The sequence below is a fragment of the Lichenostomus cassidix genome, chromosome 4, assembly GCF_008360975.1.
Source record: "Lichenostomus cassidix isolate B80296 chromosome 4, HeHo_3.0, whole genome shotgun sequence".
NCBI classification, from domain to species: domain Eukaryota; kingdom Metazoa; phylum Chordata; class Aves; order Passeriformes; family Meliphagidae; genus Lichenostomus; species Lichenostomus cassidix.
The window spans coordinates 18,461,570-18,484,900 of record NC_139484.1 but is presented as its reverse complement, the minus strand read 5'-3'; the positions used below and the strand labels follow the sequence as shown (position 1 = coordinate 18,484,900).

At 38.2% G+C, this 23,331-nt stretch overlaps 1 long non-coding RNA gene across 3 annotated transcripts in view; it reads left to right on the top strand.

Moving 5' to 3' along the window:
- The first annotated feature begins 12,657 nt into the window (after nucleotides 1–12,657).
- The window catches only part of LOC146437961 (uncharacterized), a 43,403-nt gene continuing 32,729 nt past the window's right edge, over nucleotides 12,658–23,331 (top strand). For all 3 annotated transcript variants that reach the window (XR_014851610.1, XR_014851609.1, XR_014851611.1), the window contains exon 1: nucleotides 12,658–12,824. This is a non-coding gene — a long non-coding RNA (uncharacterized LOC146437961). The remainder of the gene's footprint in view (nucleotides 12,825–23,331) is intronic.

The window sequence follows — 23,331 nt, the reverse complement described above, 5'->3', positions numbered from 1 at the left end:
ATGGATATGAAGTTGGTAAAAATGTGTCAGGGTGAAATTGTATGGAATATTGCAGTTTCCAACAACAGAGCGGAAAAAAACACTGAAGATTTCAGAATTTAGTGATGAAAAGAAGAATATAACTTATTTCACAACTTTCCCTGAGTTTTCAGTATGTCTATGTGTTGGTTTTGATTGGTCAGAGTTAATCTTTTTTCCCACAGTAGTTGTATGGGACTATGTTTTGGATTTGTGGTCAGAACAGTCTTGATAACAAAGGGACAGTAAAGTTGCTGTCTGAGGTTAAACCACAGCAGTCTGTGTCCTGCAATCGTGTCAATCCAGTGTTTAGCTTGATTATTGTTGGCATTTCACCCTAAGGCTCACCTTCTTGATTGGAACAAACCAATACTTTCCTAATTAAAAGCTAAGAGTTGCTATGTAAAAATACATACCAGTCATGAAATATTTTTTTTTAAGTTGAAACTGTTTGCTATAAAATGTCTCCTGGTGATGGGGATGGGAGGTGTGGGAAGAGGGAAGGGATGACATGCACTGTGTTTGTACAATAAACCCCAAATTTCATCTGGAGGTTCTGATTAATGAAACCTTGCTATCTTCTAAGCTGCAGGAGAAAGGAAGGTCAGTGGGCACAAGTTTTTATTTCAAATATTCTAAACAGGGTTGGAAAGGCAACTCTGCTTATTTAATAATTTCTGTCTCTGAACATGTGTTTTCTCCTCTGTAATTTCTCATTTATTTTTAGTATCAATAATTCTATAGCAACAAGCATGCTGTACTCTATATACAAATCAGGAATACTTTAAAATGCAAACATCAGCATTTTAACAAGCTAAACAAGGGACAGCATGCTAATTCTGTATAGGATTTTCAAGTGAGCTGTCCTCAAAGGACCATATAATCATTAAAACAAAGAGGTTTCAAAATTGAAATTAATATTGCACTTCACCATGTCAGAAAAAATCCTGTCTTGGCTTTTTATATTTTTCCTAGCTCAAATACTCTTGCTTACTTTCCTATGAGTGTAACAACTTGGCTTTAACTTATTATTTTTGTGGCTATCAGGTGCTTTGATAATCCCTTGAGGATTTTACTTTTATCCTCATTTTGCTTTTATTATATTTTACCTGGAAGAAAGGGGAGCTCCAGGTAAAATATAATAAAGGCCAGAAAGCTCAAAGGACAAGAATAGTCACACTGGCAAATCTTTAAAAATAATCTCTGTTGCTAAGAACACCATCTTTTGTAACTGAAAGATTTGTGAGTTTTGCGATGTCATTTACCATAAATACCATATGTATTTGGGTGGGACAATGAAAAACCTGTGGGGAAATTAGATACTGAAATCCCATTAAAAAAAAAAAAGTCTGGTGTTTTTGAAAACCCTGTCTCTCAAGCTTAAAAATAAATGGTATTTTTGGCTTTCCCTCTGCTAGATCCTGCAAAATATTGTTTACAGGACATCATAACTAAATCATACAAAGAAAAAAAACCTGAATAGAAGATAAATTATATCTTCCGGAGAGGCCCAAAGGGGACAGTTCTCTAATTTGCATTGAACTGTAGTCACTAAAATGCAGCTAATTCAGTGCAATTTCTACCTTCTGTGTTCCAGAATTTTGAGATTTTTCAGCAGCTCCTTCAAGCTAGAAAGTCCCAAGCATTTCAGCCTCCATATATGTAATGGTTACAGAGCACAAATGTTTCACCTGGAAAACTAGGGTTTTCTTAGTACTATTTCAATAGATATTACCTGAGAGATAAATTAAAAAGCTTGAATTTTTCAAAATTGCTGTGCCTGGAAAAGTAGCTTATGCAGATATAATTAGTTTTTGGGAAAGAAACCCTTTAAAAATTTATTTGCCTGGTTAACTGGTCTGCAACATTTTCCAGATCCATCTGGAGAAATGTCTGTGATCAGACATACAACAAAGGAATAGGATAGCTGTTGGACAGCTCCTTAGGTGGTACATTCAGTAATCTTTTGTAAACTTTTCATGAGCTGTCACCATTCTGAAATTAAAGATGTCTGGGGCTATTTGCAGAATGCCAAGTGTTCAGCTCTAAATCTGACTGCTGCATTTGGAAAGAGCCCAGGTGATGATTATGCAGGCAAAGAAGGTTAAGATCAAAGTACTTGAGTTCATCTGTTCCTGAGCCCTAACTTGGGAAAAGTTCACTGATATTTTTAAATTTTGAGTGAGAACAACATTCAGCACAACCACAGACCATTTCCCAAAGGAAAGAATATTAAAAGTACCATATTATGCATCACTCACCCAGCTGAGTTTCATTAAAAAACAGATATCCATTGAAAGGGGATCCTGAAAAGGATAGTCGTATCTCAAAACTTTTAAGTTAATATGACTCAATTTACTACCAATGTCTTTGGCAGTGAAGGATGTGAGATTATTTCTTATTAAATCCTCTAAAATATATTGCCAGCTCTCACAGATGCTCTGGATGCTACAGGATTTATGCTTGACTGAAAAGAAGTTTTGACTCCTCTTCCTTAATACACACATATCTTTTGTGACTACATGACCAGGTATAGAACCAGTCCAGTTACGGTTTACTCTGCCATCTAACCTTGTTATTCTCTGAAACCTCAAAATCTATTCTGCTCCCTTTTCCCCAGCCATTTTCATCATTTTCCCCTTGACTTTCTTCCTGCAATATTAGCCACATTCTGCTTAATTGGACTAGAGCAAAACTTCACTTCACATAGCACTCCTGTTCTTTTCTAGACATGCATCTTCAAATAGCCTTTGTAAATGCCACCTACTCACAACAGTGAGGACTCTACTCATTTCATACCTCTTAATGCATAACCCTCTTAATTTGCTATTCAACTTACATGCCTTTAATATAGATGGAGAGGAGTATGTAAATGACGAAAATGCGTATAAATCTTATCTCAATGTAAAAAAGAAAAAATAGTGGGCTACAAATTTATAATCTGATTTAGTTTATCATTTATCAAGTGTGCCAGACATAGAGAAGTACAAAGAATTACAGCATTTAAATACCAATATTCCACTTGGCAGTACCATGTTAGCATGGAATTGCTGTATTTCCCTGTTATTTAAGATATATTTGTTTTATTTTTCACTCAGAAACAAGGAAGTCCATGAAAGCCATTTAGAAGACACTAGTCACCACAACACTTTCAGACTAAAGCAACTTTTCCAAGCCTTGCTAGCATAGCTGTCCTTGCTGACACCCTTCTCAGTCTAGCCACAATGCTTTAAAAGCTAAGAAATAGTTTGTACTGGTCTGGTTTTGGTGAGAAAACTATTGAGCAAGGTTCAGTTATTTTGCAACCAAGACTTAATTCTGCATATGAGTATTTTTTTCTTTGCTTGACATCACCAAGCCTATGTTTCATTATGGTTCATGGGAACCATGAGCAAAGTGACCAATTTGAGGTGAAGTGGAAGAAAACCAGCTAGAAGAGGGAGGACAAAGCAGGCTTGTCTGCAATTTATTTGCAGCACTGTCATCTGCTTGCACACCTCTGGCTGAACTAAGAGTTTGCCTCCTCAGCTGAAAGCACATCTATTTCCATACATTTTTATTAGAGCTGGCAGCTTGTCATCCCAGCACATCCTACTGTTGCAGTGTACTACACAGCACAACATAGCAGAGTGATGAAATGAAATGTCAGAGCCACATCAGATATATTTAGAGTTATGTGTGCCTGTGTCCAGCAGGGGAAAAAACACTGTTAGATCACAAAACTATTTCACTAAGGGGTATTGTGGTTAGGAGTCACTTTTTTTGCCAAGCATGGCTGGTCTTATCATAGCAGGAAGCTCATCTATGTCGTTTACCTCTTCAGTGCCACAAAATCAACACAAAACAATTAGGCAATTCAAAATTTGTCCATCATTTTGTCACCTGCAATGTGGAAGTTGCATAATTAATGTATGGATTGATGCAGGCAGCAAATAAAATGGAATTCCAGTGTTCACTGCACTTTAATTAGGGAGCTGCAAGAAGATGAAGTGACATTTTCATTAATAAATTGTACCATTGATATCACTGGGTAGATTTCAGTCACAGGAACACCAGAATGAGTGAGGGTTGTACAGTCTAGCTTGTGAGTCTGGTCTCAGAAAGCTTATGCTTTGTTTCTGGTTCAGGTTCTGCCTTGGGTTTTAGAGGAGGCCACTCAATTTTATCTTTTGTTTTTAAAAGGCATATTGAGTCCATATGAGAATCACAAACACATTTCTTGATGAGGATTACCTATGCTTGTTTTCAGCAAAATGCGATTTTCATGGAATTTTAATGTTTCCATTGGGATTCTTTATTTTCTTCTAAGTTGTTTTTGAACAGAAGCAAAACTGTATCTTTCCAAGTACCTCTATTGTCCATCTATTGAGACTGCAAAGGAAACTTTGCTTTTTTTGACTCCACATGAGCACCAAGCTTCAAGCCATGCTTCCAAACACTATTGTAATACTTCAGACAACCACCACACCCAATATTAAGAGTGGGGGTGAGTGAGGAAAACACTTTTTCTAGTTGGACATGTGCCTTCATGGTATGACATTGCATGGCATTTTCATCAATGGCTGTAAAAGTAGCAAAAAAAAAAGTGCATGGCTTATCCACTGTAAAAGTCCAGTGAGGACACACCTGCATGGCCTGGTTTATGAATTTCCAGCAGTTTTACATTTGCTTGATCTTCACTTTCCAGGAGACAACAGAAAAAGGGATGTGCTCCATCTTCTCCTTAAACTGAGGGGATTTTTTGACATTCTCGGTTATACACCATCTGAAGATATCACATTGTGTAAGAAGAGAAGAGAAACATTAGTACTGTGACATAATTCCTTAATAGTAAGACATTCTTCAGAGCTGACATTATAGGGGTTTGTTGTCAAGTTACAGATAGACACAAAGGAAAGGGAATGGAAATGGCCTCACAGGGCCCCACAGATATTTTTGTACTTGCTTGCTCTATGCTGAGAAACAGGGATATTTCACTTGTAATATACACTTTGTTTTCTTTGGAGTACATGGTTGAAAGTTCCTTTTCTGCAGCAGTTCATCTTGACTTTGTAAAGGGAAATTATATTTATTGTGGAATGGCCAAAACCTGTATAAAAAGAATTAGACAAAAGTGCATCTAAAAGTAAGCATATTCAGAAAAATGAAGCTACAGGATAGCAAAATTCCAGAACTTTAGGCTGCCTTAAACTGTAACATTTATTAGCTTTTCAACTTTGCAACCATTTAGCTGATGGATAGATGGATAGACAGAGAGATAGATGGATAGATAGACTGTTCCATTCTCTTCTTCTCTTTCAATTTTAAGTAAAAATAACCTGGTCACTCCTTCTAACCTCAAGGTAAAAAGATTTTATATTTTAAACTCTTTTCCATAGAATGTCTCTGATCACCACATAAATGCTCCAAGGCATCTTGTGCAAGTGTATTTATAAATGGGTCCCATTCTGAATTGAATTGAGTGCTTTGAGGATGACAAACTTGGGAAGCTGATCTGGGACATAGATGAATAGAGTTCTATACGAAAAGTGTTATGAAACAAAGCAACTTCCTATATAAAACAGAAAAAAAAGGGACTCACCTGATTCCCTTTTCTTACAGATGCACACTCCTTGCCTTTCGATTATTTTCTCTTGAAAAGAAAATGTATTTATGACAACATTTAATTTTCTGTCTTTTATAACTGAGAAGCAGGCAGGGATGCCATTTAATAACAGGTACATTTGTCCACAAATGCTTAATTATATCAAAAATAAAAGGTTTGTTGTCATATTCTGTAAATATGCAAGTGTGAAATTTTACTGACTTAAATGGCATATTGGTGTGTATAAAAAATCGATGTTGCTATGCTTAAATGTTCACCAACAAAAGTATTTTTTGAAGTCAGGTTTTTGAAATTTTCATTTGTGTCATTTTCATTACTCACATAAGCTAATTAAGGGATTTCCATAATCGAGGAATTTCATATGAAACCCCATAGCAGAAGCAATTAATCAGCTCACTATGTCAAAGTGATTAAACACCTGAATAATTTCAAAACCAGGTTTGTAATCCAAAGTCCAAATATATTCAAACAACTTTGAATATTATGGTGATAATTAATGGATACAATAATGGAAATTAAAATTTGTCCAAAACCATATTTTTGGTAACTTTTGTTCTTCTCAGCTTATAGTATATAAATGGAATTTATTAACTGCTCTGAAATCAGAGTAAGAAGGTAATAAATACATGTTTATTTGCCTTCATTCAACTACCTTATTCTTTTCAGTAAAATGTTTCCATCTTAATACTTACAAAACAACATAAGGAAGTTAGTTGCAATTCCACTAGGTCCTTTTAAGACATATCATATCAAATAAATAGTTATTAAATTCTCAGGCTTAGGTAGCTTATGTCAGTTTTGTAATTTCCCATTAAAAAGAAACAGAAATTGTTTTTAAAAGAGCGTGTCACCCCGAGTGCCACTGCACAGCTCATAAATTGGGTCCTTGTTTTAATTTAGTGTGTCAGAAAATGACTCATTTGTTCATTGCAACATTAATTCGTTCAGAACTGTACTTTGTCAGGGAAGTGCAGCTACTATAAAACTAATCATCTCAGACTAGCTACTCCCTGGAAAGACAAGGATACCTCCTTCTCATGATGGGTGGAAGCATACCTGGGCTAGAAAAATGGCTTATGCTTTAAATTGTATGGGGCTCAGTAACAAGTATTCTTAGAAACCCACTAACAAACCTCAGTGACAAGTATTCTTAGAATTACCCCAATTCATTAGGGTAGATTAGTTTAGAACAGTCTTACCAAAGTATTCACAGAATCACAGAATGGGTAAGGTTGAAATATTTTCATCACTTCTAAATGTTTCTAAATATGGAGAATGAGGAAACAAGTTTTGTGAATATTGTCACTGCTTTGCCTCCAGTGGGGCAGAGCATGTGTCACTCACTGGGATAGCTGGGTAGACTCTGCTAAAAAGCTCTCCTTCCTGAGGACTCCAGCTGCAGTAGCTACCCCTGGGCAGTGCTGTCAGTCGTGGAAATGAGAGCTCATGACATGGTAGTGCTGACACTATTTAGTACCCTTGAATTCTCCTGCTTACTATCCAACCAGTTTTAGGGATCCCTTAGTCTTCATCCTATATGATTGAATTGCCTGGTATGGGAACTTCCCTGTCAAGGGAATCAAACCTGAATGCAGGAGGGTGAAAGGACGGTCCTGGCTGTCAGAGTGAAGGACAAACAGAATGCAGAAATTAATAATTGCCTAGATTATGGATTCAATTTTGGATTTGCAGCTGCCTTTGATATTGCTTGTTTATTTCTCTTAAAAGAGCATCTACACATCTCAGCTGGGATTAGAGCTTGTTGGTGTTAAATGGAGAACAGGAGATGCATTGTTGAAGTTGGTGATCAGGCAGCTGAATGGCTCTGCCATGCTAAATCCCAGTCATTATCTCCACAGCCACATTTATCTGCAGCTACTTGGACCAACTGTGAAACAGTCCAATAACCTCTATTCTACCAGGAACACCAAAGAAAATGCAATGTTTTCCTTGGAGAACTCTGAAAAAATTTCCTGAGTATCTGTCAGCCCTTGTAACTTTCAGGAGTCATTTTTCTGGCAGATGAGGAGAGGTTGTTGGATTGTGGGTTAGAAAGGTTTAGTGTTCTTACTATTGTAACATGTGTGTATTTCCAATTTGCTTAATGTGCCTGGAGAGTTGTGAAACACACTCTGCAAATCAGGTGAGGAAATCACGTGCTTAGATTTTTCTATGAATTAATCTGATTATGGCAAAGATTATTTCCTCTTCTCCCACATTGTTTCTCTGCTTAGAGAACCACTCTTGTTCCAGTGAGCTGACATATTCAAAAACCAAAAAGCTGCAGATTGTAGTTTATGTTGACAACTCTGAAATTAAGAGCAGTCACAGTAGTGTATCTTCCATTCTGGGAATTTTCAGGGCCTGCTTTCCAACACAATAAGGTAACCTGCAGAGACAGAAAAGAGACATGAAATTAGTTTTTAAAAATGCAGTATTTCTAAGATTGCTCTGAATCCTCCATGTAAAAAGTGAGGATTTTTCCTTCTTGTTTGAGTTTGGTTGGTTTGTCCGTTCAGTTGATTGTGGGGGAGGAATTATCTTTTTTGCAACATTAATTTCTGTCCCGGAGCTCTTTGAAATGTATTATCCAAAACTGCTTGCTTGATTGGAAGCCAGTTATTTTCCTACTCTTTCAGAGCAATGGCTTTCTAACCAGAAGCAGACCCTAAGTTAAATTCCAGATCCATCCACTTCCTCTATACTGTGGATATTTAGTATCTGAATATTCTTCCAGTAGATCAAACTTCCATTTTTTAGTGTATGCATCAACCTTGGAGAGGATTTTAAATGAAAAAAACCCATACAAATATGCCATCTAATTGAAGTCTGCCGTTCAGAGAATTAACACCTACATTTGAATGTTAAATGACCCAATACAATTTGTCAGCATGATGTTTATTCTGCAGTAGTACCAACTGTAGTGAAATCACAGCAGAAGTGAATTTGCAAATAAGGGCTAGCTTTGTTTAATTCTCTGAGCTGATGGGATGCCAGATTTCAGTGGCATTAGATGAACTGTAATGGAAAACATGTTTTCTTATAAGAAGAACTATATTATGTAGTTGTAGGAGACAGCAGACAGGTGGTCTCTCATTGCCTCTTGCTTCAGATAAATCCATGGTGTATATTCACTGGAGTCTATTCATATTGATTTTTCATTTTATAAATCACTTTACCATTGCAGCACCTTGACAAGCTTACATGTTAAAGCACAATACATTAATATTTACTTGCTGCCTAAAAGCCACACACAGGCTTTCCTTGCTTTCTAATGATATTCAAGCATGAATAAAAACAGGTTGAGAAAGGCAACTCCACAATGGGAATGCATCTGATTTATACATCTGAAATGGGAAATTATTATAGTTGTAATAATATACTTTCACATAAGCTGTCACAAGTGGAGTGAAGCTTGGCCAGTAAAGACCCATTTTCTGAAATGGAAGAAGTCAAATGATCAGTCCTTCAATGTCCAGCCAAAAGGCAGTTTTAAAAACTTGGAAAAATTTCCTCAAGACATCAGTAAGGGGGAAGGGAAGCTGTTTAAAGAGCTCAGTGTTTGTTGTCTGCCCATGGAGAGGGAGTAAGGAAAGATCTTATTCCCTGATGTTTGCATTAGATATGAGCTGTGTCTAAAACAACAGACGGAAGATTTATTTCCCTGGAGCTTGTACTTAGCTGTTTAAGACAAAATTGCACATCTGCAGATGACACAGATGCAGTGGGGGATGGTGCACACAGGGAAGCCTCAAGGAGTGAGGCTGGAGATGTTCTCCCATTGTCTTCTGCAGGATCATCTGTCCCTCTCTTTCGTCAGGGGCTGCAGAGGGTTGCCCCGGTTTTACTTGCTCCTTGGTAGGAAGGAGTATGCATCCCTTTCACCAGGTTATGGCCTGGTGAGTGGGGTGTTGTGGGCTGTTCCTTCCTGCCAAGGAGGGAAAGTTTGGCAAAAATGATGTCTTTTGCAATAGGGCATAAGATGAAGATGTCTGCTGGGCCCAGAGGCATCTGTAGAGCTTCCCAAAAGCTTTTCTGAAAATGTACCCAAACTATTCCCCCACACCTTTATATTTTAAAATTACTCCTGGGTATGAAAGGTTTATTTTGAGTCTGTGTTAATGTTTCTGTGAAGTGAGTGCTTTACTCTAGATTTATGTGTATGCTCTGGGGAAATTTATGGGTTTCTCTTTCCCAAGTATCCAAGGGTTGCAAATTAAGCAGTGGGATTGCGATGCTGCTTTTATTTGGTGACTTCTAGCTATTTATAAATTTGCTAAGATTTCTGCTTCTTTGTTGTTGGGTTGTTTGGTTTTTTTTCAGTACTTCTCTCTCTCTTGGCTTCCTTTGTGTAAATGAATGAAAATGGAGTTTTAGTGAAATGGTGTGAATGGTATGATGGTTGAGAGGACTGTGAAAGGCTTTGGTTAAACTGATGATAACAGTGGGGTCAGGTCTTTGTATGCCCATGGAACACTGCTAAAAAAGGGATAAAGTGGCTGGCCAGAGTGTAGGTTAAACCAGAGACAGAGATGAGACTCTTACCCTTAGCTGAGATTAACCCTGTCTGAAGTTTAGTTATTTTAGACTCCCTCTGTAGCCAATGAATTAGAACAAGTTCTGTCCAGAGTGCAATTCCTTCTGACCATGCCAAGAAACTTGCTTTTTAGTCAATGAAGGAAATCTAAAAGCTGAAGTTCAGGGACAGGCAACTTACACCACTAACTTGGAGAGCATTCTTGCAAAGCAGGAGAGTGGATGAAAAATCTGCTTAGAAGCATGCTTTTCACTTAAAAGTTCCTTTCTTAGCTGTAAAGCTAAAAGCACTTTCATAATCCATGCTCTGTATTTTTTTTAACAGTCTACATATGCAGAGAGACTAGAAGCAATTTGTACAAAAGCTGTGTTATAGTGAATAAAATCTTTCTATTAAATTGACAATCAAGCTCTTATTACCAGTTCTGTCACAAGTTTTTGGCATTATCTTTGATGGGGTGTTTGGGGCCATGCTCCCTGGGAAGTAACTTCCCACCAAAGCACTTAAATGAAGTGATTTCTGCTCATCCCCTGCACCCAGCAAGGATTTCTTTAGAAATATGTTCATGTTATTCTGCTTCCTGAGAAGCAATAAAGCTTTCTGACCTAGAGCTTTTCAACTGTCTTTTCTGTCTCTTGCCCTGCTGGGAAAAAAATATCTACTTGATGGGGACAGAGAGTTTTCAGGCTCTCATTTCCTCATGAATAACTAGGTCCACAGGGCTCTTTTATGAAATAAATACTTTTTTAAAATACTTTTTAAAAATATACTGTAATTACAAGACTTTTATTTGGGGTGCTGTAAGCACTTTTCATCCATCCTAGATGCCAGAAATGCTCTGGATTTTTGTCATAAGTGTTGTGATCCTGGTATTTTTCACTCTGAGAAAGAGATATTGTGCTCTGGATACTGAGAAAAGTTCCTCTTGCCTGTATTATCTGCAGTTACCTCTTTGATCACTAGAGGTTGTTGTGTACATGCAGCCTAAAAAACTGCTTGCTCTTCGGAGATGCCATGGGAAAGGGCTAAGCCATTCGGGGATTGAAGGAGGAGAGGAAAGGGGTTTTGTTCATATGGACTGGCAATCCTGGCCTTTAGATGAATGGTCAGTATTATACTCTGAATTCTGTGTTCTTATCCTGTAAGATTGAAAATTCAACCTCTTTGCCTTTTTGTAAACACGTAAATGTTCCAGAGCATAAAGGCACAAGTTATAAATTCAAAATTAGCATTCTTTGCTCTAAAAGTCTCTAGATTTATAACAACTTTGTGGGTTTGAAGATCATTTTCTCTAAACTGAACCTTGAAATGTGGTTTCATTACTCAATTTTTCTATGAAAATATTTTTCACTAGTCTCAGTTTCTGGTTCTCGTACCAGGTTCCTGTGGATTCTGGATCAAAAGGAGAGATTGGATGGAACAGTGTCATTTCTGACAAAAAGGGTAATTCTTGAATTCTTGAATGCAGTGTCACCTGGTCACCAGAGGAAGGTGAGCAAGACATGTATGTCTCTCCCTGAGCTTCTGACCACACCAGAATGGGTTTGGGGAAGCAGAAGAGAACCATGGATGCACATGAAAGTCTCTGGGGTGTCCCAGAGGCTATGAGAGGTGGCAGAGTTATCATCCTGGCTCAGTTGGAAACTCCCATTACAGCTATCAGTGGGGTGTCTTATTTAATACTTATTTAATACTCAGAATGGTTTCACTGAGAGCTCAGCTGCAGCCTCTTGGAAAGAGTTTTGTTAGATAATGGTTCTGATTTATAGTTTAATTTAACTAGGTTGGATCAACATCTAGCAGGGCTTCCTCTGATTTTCTACTTGCAAGTACAGCTATGACTCCCTCTGTCCCTCTCTGCCCTATCTCTTCTGAGGTCACTTTACAGTGCCAGCAAGTGAATGTCTATGTTAATGTAAAAAAAAACCCACAAAACCAACCAAACCAAACAAAAACCACAAACAAATAAACAAAACTCTTTAAAAAATAGAGTAGTGAGTAGTTCTTGCTTGCAAAGTGAATGACACCTCAGGAAAAGATCTTCTACATTTCAGAAGAGCTGTGCCTGATCTCGGCAGAAACAACTCTGCCTTGCTCAGGAAATAAACTGGGGTTTTTTACCAGTTTTGTGACTATCTAGGTTTCTAATTTTTGTAGATGTGTATTTAAAAACAAAACTCTTACCAACAGTCTGCCACTAAAAGTGCTATCAAAATTGGAGGCCTCTCTTTTCCATACTAAAACCACAGGTGTTGGGAAATAGAAAAAATTGTGGAGTAATCCTGGAGTGAATAGTGACTGAAGAATGCCAGCAAAACAAAATGAGTGTGGGAGTGAAACAGGGAAATAACTGAGGTTCCTCCCTCTGCTTGCCCTTGGTGAGGGTAAGGGGGGAAAAAGCCAGATTAGGGTGTTTGTTCAGCAAGCTAACAGGCTGCCATGTGTTATGATGTTACTTTGACCTTGCTCTGGCCAATTGAAAAGAACCACTGTGTAATGACTATCAGATGCCTGTATTTTAAAGCAGTTTGCTCACCTTCCCATCAGTTCAGTTTTCCTTATAAAAATCCTACTCGTGGAGGAGAGTATATAAAGCATGATGTAACTTAAATGAAAATGCCCAATTGTGTATGTGGAGAAGTGCTCTGTCTCTCAGTCTGAATGGTAAGTCATTCTTTAAATCAACAGAATTTATAGTGGACCTAAAATTATGTAAAGGATTTTACATTCTATTTTGTGTTCATTTTTATTAATACACTGCATGGTAAATGCCTCCTTTAAATCTTTATGCCGTTAGCTTATCCCTGTTTAACATTTTCAACTTCACAGGGTTTTTTGTGAGTTTTGCTCTTTTAACTGTGAAGTAGTCAGGGGTTTATGTAATTATGAAGCCCTGTGTTTCTTGAGAAAACTAGGACACAAGTCTCCCAGGAGGAATTAGCAAATAATTAAAATACTGAGGAAAAGAAAACAGCAGTGAAGCATCAGCCAACAGGGTTACAGATCTCTGATATTTGACAGCATTTTTATTTGGTTTCTTTTCAAGTATTTCAGCTAAAGGATGTCCTGTGCTTGATTCTTTTGCTGTTGTGCTGGGGAGAAGGAAAGTAGATGCAAGAAGAATTGGACCCACTGAGTTCTGCCCTGCATCTTCTGAGGTTAATGCACATGCATCTGCTTCGTAGTTTGTCATCTCTCTCCTATTCCACTTTGTTCCTTTGTCCTCCTTTTTTTTGCCTCCTCCCTTTGTCCTCCCTTTCCCTTCACTTTAGACAATCAGTATTCCTACCACTGTTTGATGCCTCCCGTGCCTCTGCCAGAGGGAGAATGACATATTTGTGCCAGCTTTGGCTTTCCTTGTGCTCTTCTCTGCTTGTAATTCCACAAAATAAAGTTTAAGGTGACCTTCCTTTCTCTGGAGTCTGAGGTCTGAGATCAGCCTCCTGTGTCAGGGTGCTATATCCTGAGATATAAGTCAGGATATATCTCCCCGTAAATTGGGCTATCCCCATAAATTTGGCTTCCTTTTTGAAATTATTCCCAAGGGAGCAAAGGCAGCAAAGGCTGGAGCCATAAGGCCTTTGAGCTGCAGTTTTCAGATACCTTAACTGATACCTTAGAAGTTTAGGTCTTGCACAAAACTTGCTGTGATTTGTATATTTGTGTAGATTTTGTGTAGCGGGATTTTGTTTGGTTTTGGGTTATTTTGTTTTGGGTTTTTTTGTGGAACAGAAGCTCATTGATTTAATCTTTTTTTGCTTATTATATTATACTTGGTAGTGCTTAATTTCTGCAGAAGCAGAGGCAGTGGAGATCAATATTACAACACTTACACTTAGCTGAAGAGTACTTATTGACTGCTTTTTCACCTAATTACATGTGACCATCTAGTCTTCATCTTTTAAAAAAAGAGAAAAGGAGTTCTTAATCCTATTTGGAGATGGCAAGAGAATATCTTCCCATGCTTTGCAACGTGCTGTGGATTGCCTGTTAAACCACTGCACATCTGTGATGAGAAGCCATTTGAAAGGCAATTAAACCTAAGGGGTCTATGTGTGTATTATGTATAAATCTCTGAAGTTGCCTTTTGTGCCAGGAGCACCTTTCTCCTCTAAGGAATTATCATTTCAGTGATCATAGTCTAAGAAGAAATAAACTGGTGAAGAGTAGCCTCAATTAATCACCTTAATTTCTAAACAGAAGTGTCTGTTTAGGAGCATATGAGTGAATTATACTCAGATTTAATTCTAAACTCAATGTACTGTATTAATTTTTGGGAGCCAACCTGATGAACACCAGCTATGTGTTTTAGTGACAGGTTTTGATAGGAGCCAGTAGCCTTTTTCAACAGATAAATTTATTGTTCACATTATGGAAAAAGGGAGTGTCCATAACTGTAGCATCAGGTAAGAATGCTGCTGGTCTTCTGCTGTGAAAATTTGTACCTCAAGCTGTATTGCATCTTTTAGTCGTCATTGTTTCTTATACGCTATAAGAAAACGTCCTTGTTTCAAAGGTTTTTTTAATACCCCAAGCAACCATTGTTTGGAGGTTGAATTCTATTTTCCCTATATCCTAATAATCTTTGAAATTCCCTCCACACTAGATAAAACCCAGTTCATTTTGATTCCTCTCTGGATTATTAATCAAGTTGGTGAAAGACAAAATGGCTCCAGCTTGCATGGAAAGCTGTAGGGATTTTGACATGCTATAAGCAGAATAGAGAAAAATCTGCTTCAGGGGCCTGATGAAATGAATGCTGATTCACTGTTGGCTTTGATCTCTGGCTGGGAAGGTTGGCTTATTCCTTACAAATATTCTTTTTCATCTCCTGTACAACTTCTTTTCTGAAAGTATGGCTATGAGTTCTCAACTGAACACAATTGAGTTATGGTGACTTTAAAAGTGCTGTCTGTGACTAAACCTTGGTAACCAGCTGTGTGATTATTCTGACTTCGCTCCAGTTCCAGGGAAAAATAGTGTTAGCCCTAGTGACATCACTGTTTTTTGAGATAAATGCAGGCTGAACGTAGACTATTATATCCTTCCCTTTGTGAGCACAGATATCTGCATGTATCCTGAGGATGGGTTTTATGTGACAGTAATTGAGAGGCTGTGCAGCCAAGGATGAAAAGAAAGGTCTGCTGAACTGCAGAGAACTGTAAGAACACCACTGAGGATGCTTAGGGGATTTTAAATCACACCCCGCATGAACCTTCACCTTTTGGTTACACAAAACTTAAAGCTCTTCACCCCACCTGAGTGTTTTTCCTCAACATCTGCTTTTCCCACATGCTTGAGCACTGAGATATGTATGACAGCAGGTTTGTTTTCTTCCTGTGCATGTTCTTCCCAATCAAATGGCACAAAACACCATTCAGTTACTGGTGATCTCTGTATATTAATCTTCTCCTGGTGTGTTAGCCAAGTCCTGTCAGCAGTGGTAAGAGGGTTTGGTCAGTGTGGGGTTGATTTTTTTCTTTTGGTTTTGTCTCCTCTGATCTACCACTGCCAGTTTGCCCCATGCTTCATGGAAAATAAGTGATCTTGGAAAAACTCTAGAAGTTGTGTGCAGTTAAGGACTAGCAGAACAACTTAATAACTAAAAGAATACCACCAGCTCCTTGACCTCCAAAGCAAACCTTAGAAAAGGCAAAATATCTTAACTTGCATTCTTGCAGCAAATCATCAAAACCAGGTTATTTGCTTGTGGGGTTGGCAGCTTCTGGAGGAGGAGTTTGGTGGAAAACTTGGAGCTGTTGCCAACAAATATGGAAGCATCTATAAGATGCTGATGGGATGTTGCACAGCTGTGGCTCCAACTCACTGCTTGGAATCATCTGCATTGAAAGATTTCTGTGTAATTAGGGCAGTGAAAGACATTTAATGGAGTCTGCTAGTTACGTGGTCCTGGGTAAGAATCTGAATGCCAGCAAGAGATGGAAATAGCTTTCTTTATTAAAAAGCTGGTGACTAATAGGAGAGGGTAATTCAGAGTAATTATTGTTTCCAGAGGCATCAGTAGGGTTCCTATTTGTCCGTCCTGAATGAAGATACGTTTTAGACAGTAGAATTCAGATTTTGTTAGGGAATTCATTAGTTATTCATTTTGCTAGGGAATTCATTGGCCACAACAAGGTCTCAAATGAGAACATCTTCCATCTAAAAAAATTAACTTGCTCAGGTATTGTGCAGAGGAGTATTATTTTTAAGGTCATTGCAATCCATAGACTGGCAGTGAAACACACCATGCCCCTGGTCTGTGATAGTCAAAAAGGTGATTAATAAGAAACAGTTGTAGCAATTTCTTTTCCTACTTCTTCATTAGAAGACAGCACGATAAATCTCATCCTGCCAATCCCCCCACTCTCCAGAAGTTAGATTAGTGTTCCTTTGGCTTTGGTGCACTCTGGTGTAGAAAGGAGACACTTGAAAATAGTAGACCTGAGGAAAACACCCCTACAGTCTGAGTAGTAGAGCTTTTGTAAAAAAGTTTTTAAAAGTTGATTGAAAAGTAAAAAATAAATCATCTTAGTTCTTTTCAGAAGCAGCTGATATTTGCTTTAATGCCCAGTGTTTTATCTTCCTGTTCTTACCTTGTCCTGTGGTGAAGACCTCACAGTGTGTCTAATATAATAATATTTCAGAATGGAAGCAAAAAGGGCAAAGAAAGATATGAAGAGCAAGTTACCAAATTGTATTAAACTTTCTTAAATGTGTTAGGAGCAAGAACAGAGTCAGGAGATTTATACATTACTTCAGAAGCATCTGGATGAGCAGTTACAGAGGAGAGGGGGTGGTTGTTTTCAGCACCCATTCAATTGACAGATCCAGTGGCTTGCCTTGAAAACAGGGAAATTTCAAGCTTTTGCTGTATTGGTTTCAATTCCCCTTCTGAAGAAACTTTAACTGCTTTGATTTCAGTAGTACAGATTAAGAGTCTAATTACAAATGGTAATTAGATGTTTTCTTTTCTTAAACAAATATTTAAGAAAAGTGTGTGGTTAAGCTCTGGGCATTGGAAAATGTGTCATATGGGTGATCTTCTGTTGCAACCATTCAAAGTTTCAAAATGGTGGCATTTTGGAAGATTTATTTCCAAAGCCAGGCTTCCCACTTCATCTTCAAAGCAGTCTGGGGGAATCCTTCAGGATGTCAAAACTGAACAATTTGTGATTTCTCTGCTCAAATCGGAACTGTTTACTTCAGGAGATTGCCTGGAAAACCTCCTGAAGTCTGTTCCAAACAATGTGACTTATGGTTATGTGGGGTGTCTCCATTTATTTGTATTTTGGGATGTGAGGGAAAGCCTAGGGAGGTACCAAGGAATTAGATAAATGGGAGTAAAAGCCCAAGTAAATTAGGGTCTCCACAGACCCTGGCTGTTAGGAGCCAAGATTTAAACTTTCTGGTGGTCCTACATTACTAATTCTGCAGGTAGAGAAGCTGAAATTCCCCTCTCAGGAGCCAGTTTTGAGGGTGACTGGTGCACTGCTCAGACTGATATCTAACACCACTCTCAAGTGCAACATGGCTGCAGATCATGTCTTTTGTGGGGTACAAGATTAAACAGTTTTGCATGACATCACATTGTTCTCTAAGTCGAATTTTGTCTGAAGTACCCTAAAAATGGAGTACTCCTTTAAACCTCTCTGGTTTTGTTCTGAAAGGAGATTAAACTGCTCAGGAGCATTTAATGCCAGACTTGCAGAATTCTAGATCAAGTTAAAAAACAGTGTTTGATATGAAGCTCTCTGCCTTGTATTTGTCTTCTCCCTTCTTCCTCCCAGGTAAATAAATGGCAGCATGGCAATGATAACACAAAGTAAATTAATTTCCTTCTTTCTTTCCCAGAACTAGGAAGGTAGGAGATCTTAATAGAACCTGCCTGTCATGTTTCAAATTCTTTGTGCAACTGAAGTACTACTGGCCTTGCTGGCCAGTGGGTATCTTTCCAACAGATGCAGATTTACACTTGTTTAGAGTTTAAAAATATGTAATTTGTGGTTCATAAACCATCAAATCGTCCACATGCAGCTGCCATGTTCCTCATGTTATCAGGCTGTCTTCTGCTTCTCTGACTTCCCCATTCTCCTCCCATCCCAGCTCCAGTTATGTTACATTTTGACCTTATGTGATTTTTCTCCAGAAAAATATATATGCAGCTGTCTACCCAACCTTGTACTAAACTCCTGCTTTACCTTGAGGCAGATACTATTATGAATGTGTAATGCATTCCAGGGCTGAAGCTCCTTCGTTGTTTATACTCACAGCCCAACAGTGTTATTGAGCTCTATTTTACAGGGTGCGACAACTTTATGAGTTTGCTTTAGTTTGTATTCCAAAGCAGTCGCTTAAACTGTGAATTTGCCTTGTTTGCTTACAAATAAGCAATTTATTTTTTAAATGAACTCTTTTTGGCACTTTACTGTTACTCCCTCAGTATGGGGCGTTTAACGTCTGCCGTGGTTTTGTCTTGCTATCAGAAAATATCATAGGAAAGAGACCCATGTCCTTAAAATGGCACCAAGATGGCCATTTGCAGCCCCAGGTTTTCAGCACACTTCTACTTACATAAGTAATTTGATTTCAAGGGGGCTATGCATAAAAAAATGATAGCACCCACAGGAGTGTTGACTTGATTCAGAATTCTAATCCCTTGATTCAGGTATTAGATATCCCTGCAACCAGTGCCATTTATTCCAGCTCCAGTTGCTGAAGCTGCTAATTGCCCAATGAGACAGATAGTTGTACAGCAGACCTTCCTGAAATATATCCTCCATGAGAATATTCAAGGATGAAATATCTGAAAATCTATAATAATGAGGAAAAATAAATGTTTGGGGCTCTCCTGAAATGTAAAACACACTTTGAGATATCTAGTTTTCCTGGCAATAAAGAATAAAATTTTAAAATGCATAGATATGTTTCCTTTTAATAACATCCTAAATGGGATTACCAAAACTGGAACCTTCTTTAAAAAGTGCTTCTCCTATATTAGACACATTATGCTTGGTGTAAGAGCTATGCTGATACAGTGATTGTTTTTCTCTCCACTTATTTCTTTATCAATATTAAAGATTGAGGTGGAGGCAGGAGAATAACCCTTAACAAAATCACCATTCTGGGTAAAACTGGGGTCGTGCTGAATCTGAGTTAAGACTCCCAGAACTTTGACAAAAATGCCCATCACTGACCTTTGATAAACTTACCGCTCTGAAAATGCTAAAAGGTTAATTTGCTCTTGCGATATAAAGTCAAACACAATATTGCCTTTCCACACTACTTTACTTATCCTGAATTGGATTCTGTCTTATCTTTCAGCTAGAGTAAACTTTACATAAACTCTGAATTACTAGTTGAGCTAGCTAATATCACACTTGTGTTGAATAGATCAGATCTAAATAAAATGCATATTGGAAAGGCACCTGTTGCAGAGTCACAATTAAAAAGGGACAGCCTGGAAATGGAAAAGATAGAATTGCTCGTTGGCAATATCAGTCCTTTTTGAAATCAAATGAGCAGGTGATGAAATGACTCAGAGATGTCTGACGATGGGTTTATGCCAGGCCCTAGGGGAGTTACTAAATGCACAACTTAGAAGTCCTTGAATTAGTCCCATTCTGTCAAGGGACTGCCTCAGGCTGGGTGAAGTAGTTTTGTTTCATAACATTTCCGGAGTACTAAGCTCCAGAACTTGCTGATCTGCAAGTTGGTGAAGGAAATCAGAATAAACATACATAATTGCCTGCATATTCCTGAATTACTGTGTGCTGCACTGAAGCCAGGAGATCTCCTTCTGCTCCTTCCCATCCCCTGCACTGTTTAACACCATCCTGTGTTTTCTTGATTATACCAGCACAGCTGTTTGCCCACCTGGGTGGAAAACTAGACTCATGAAATTGAGCTCAGTGAAGTGGTACGAACTAAACATCTGAGTGGGTGTGGTGTGTGTTTTTCATGGGGTTAGTTTGTTTGGGTCTTTTTTTAATGGTCCTTCTTTGAGAAAATTCAGCAGCATCCCTACAAAATGTGCAAGTGGCTGAGAGCAGAGCTTTGCCAGCTGAGAGAACAAAAAACTAGGGGGTCTTAAATGTTGATTGAGCAACTGAAAGTTGAAGATGTCTTATATTTTCTCAGCTATAAACAATTTGTTAAATGCATTTTCCCTCTAAAGCATTGAAGATTATTATTATTAACTTAAAATCAGAGGAGTGACCAGATATATTTTAATGTCAATAAAGGTGATGTACACACAAATGCAGCCATTTGCACAAAGTGTATAGGGTGTTATTTTAACTTCCTTCTGTCCCTCATTACCAAGAGGTAATGGCAGCTGATACAGCAGTTAGGAAATGAAAGGGCCATTTAAAGGCAAGCTAAGTAACCTGCAGCTACCATGAACATTAAAAGAAAGCACTTTTTACTTTCTCATCACTGTTAAAAGCTCAGTATTTACTTGAAGTGATTTTTGAATTCTGGAAGCCTGTTTAGCTTGATTTATTTGTGGCTTGAGAGTTCAGATGCAAAGGCATATTTGTCATTTAATTCTTGCTGCAAGGCTTGCCAAATACCCTGTGACTCTAATGAACCTGGAGGGAGACTTCTTTACTTATGAACATGCTTTAAATTAAAAGTACCAACTGGCAGCTGAATTTTGAAGGTTGAGTGCACAACAGGGGGAAAGAGCAAATAGTAGAGCACTGCTCATATCCACAGTTGAGGACATTTTTTCCTCTGGAAAGGTGCGTCCTTACGGAGATTTTGAATAGCATTTTCTTCACCATGCTGCTCCTTGTCCTTTTTCCTGAATGCCAGAGTTAAAAACCTGCTTTATTCTTTCTCCATTTCGGTGTATGCTGAGATCCTTAGGCAGTATGTGCTTGGTTGCCAATGCAATAAGAAGCAGAAGCAACCTTGGAAAAAGCTAAAAAATAAAATTCAGCTCTGGAAAAAAATCTTCCTCATAACTTCTAATGTTCTGTTGAAAAATGGAGCAAAACAGTGTCTACTCCTACAAAAGACACAGGCAGAATCCTCTTGGTGGGCAAATCTGGTCAAGTCAGGTTTTCTTTGGCAATTACCAGCATAGAACCTTTTGACAATTTGTAAGGCAGGGATACCTTGACCTTTGCAGCAATTTACCCCATGGTTTCCAGAGAGGTTTTGAGAGTGTTTCTATGTTAGTGTGCATTTGTTTATTTGTTTCATTCCTTTAATGAAATAATATTTGTGAGTTTAAATCCCAATTTAGGCTAAAGTCTAAGTTCTTTCACTTTATTATAGAGAGCTGTAAATGAAAACTAAGTGGCTGGTGAGTTGGTATCATAAATGAGATTAGAAATCTCAAATTCTGTGTCTCTCTATGTTTTCCTTTCCATCTTGAACTGTAAGGAAGAAAAAAGACAAAGGAAGCTCTGATATGGTTTTTGTAGCTGGAGAGAATTCAGTGCAATGAAAAGCTGAGCTCTTGGAACAGAGGAAAATGGGATTAAGGTGCAAACATTTTGCCAGACCTGCATGACTGTGGTTTAAATGGAGCTTTCATTCATAAATTGATACAATTATGTATTTATTTGTTCATTTTTCAGGAAAATACTTTGGCTTTAAATTGAATAAATGCTATAAGTTTGAAAGGGACAGTGGATGATGCAGAATATATTTTCATATAAGACAGTAGTCCTGAATACTAAGATCTCTAGGTATTAGCATGCTGAGACAGATAAAAAGCAGGTACTATTGAGTGTGATAGTATCAACCCTTTGTTGATATTAATTTTTAAAATTATTAATTTGAGGCACAAGTGAGCAAGGGAAGACATTGGGGACAAACCTTTTTTTTTTGATGAATGAGTGTTGTTTCTCAGTAATAGTTAAGGTCAGGCATCAGAATGACTTGAAGTCAGGCATTCTAATGACCTTTAAATCTGGGACATTCACCTTCATCCTGCTAACCACATTCATGTTGCATCTGGATTATGGGCTGAGCAAGCAGTGGGATGTGGCATAGTAAGAATGAAGAGCTGAGTTTTGCTGCATTTCCATGAAGCATTTCCTCCTCGATGCAGGTACCCAGGTACTCCCAAGCAGCCAAGGCCTGGCCAACAGATGATTTGCAGGGTCAAGGTGTTCTTTTTACAGCATCCAAGAACAGCCACGAGGATTTGCATGTTTCACAACTTTCAGATAAACGTTTAGACAACAAACTGAATTGTCAGTAGCCCCGCTGCACTTTCTGTTGTACAAGTGGCTGTCCAGTAAAAACAGATTAGGTTGCAACCTTTTTTATGAAAAATGGTGCCTGTTTGTTTTTCTTTCCCCTTTACTTTTAATAGAAGAACATCTGAAGAGTTACATCAGTTCTGTGTGTGATTGGTTAACTGCACACAGTTGACAAATCCCACTTTTAGGGACAACAGGATCATCTGCAGACGTTACTTTGCTGCCAATTTTCATCTGTTTTATTTCACTGTGGTTTCATTCATCCTCATGAAAAACAGTAATTTCGATTTTTTTACCATCAAATATTCCAGTTTCCAAGCATCCAGCTCAGACTGAAAGGCATAACTGAAATCTCCAGTAAGCATTCTGTGAAAGAAATACAGACCCATTTAAGTAGGTCTAGGAAAACTGCCTTGTGCATAAATCTTTACCAGATGCAAAACTTCCCATTAAAAACACTTAAGGCTACAGTAGCTGCAGCTTCAAAGGCAGGGAGACATGAGAGCTGAATTATCCATTTCCACGTGCTTCATCTACAGTCTGCTTCCCTTTAACATGCTATATTACCATCTGGGCCTTCTAATTGTGCTTCATGAGTGCACATTGTAACTGACTTGCCAAAAGCTAAGGTATTAATCTCTCTAATCTCCCTCTGAGGTTTATGTTCCCTCAGTTGCACTGAATTTCAATTTGGCTATTGTGTGGCCACAGTAAATGGTGGGGCAGAGACTCCCAGTAGGGAACTGTGAACTTTTTCAGAGATTAGTAAATACAGAAACTAAAGTGTTGCCCGTGAGAACAACTACTAAACCAGTTACTGCTCTGCAGCCTTACTGAGGTTGGTCATACCTCATACAGGTGATTTTGGCCCATCGATTAGGCCTGTCCAGTTCCCTCTGCAGAACATTCCTACCCTCCAGCAGATCAACATGCCCACTCAGTTTGGTGTC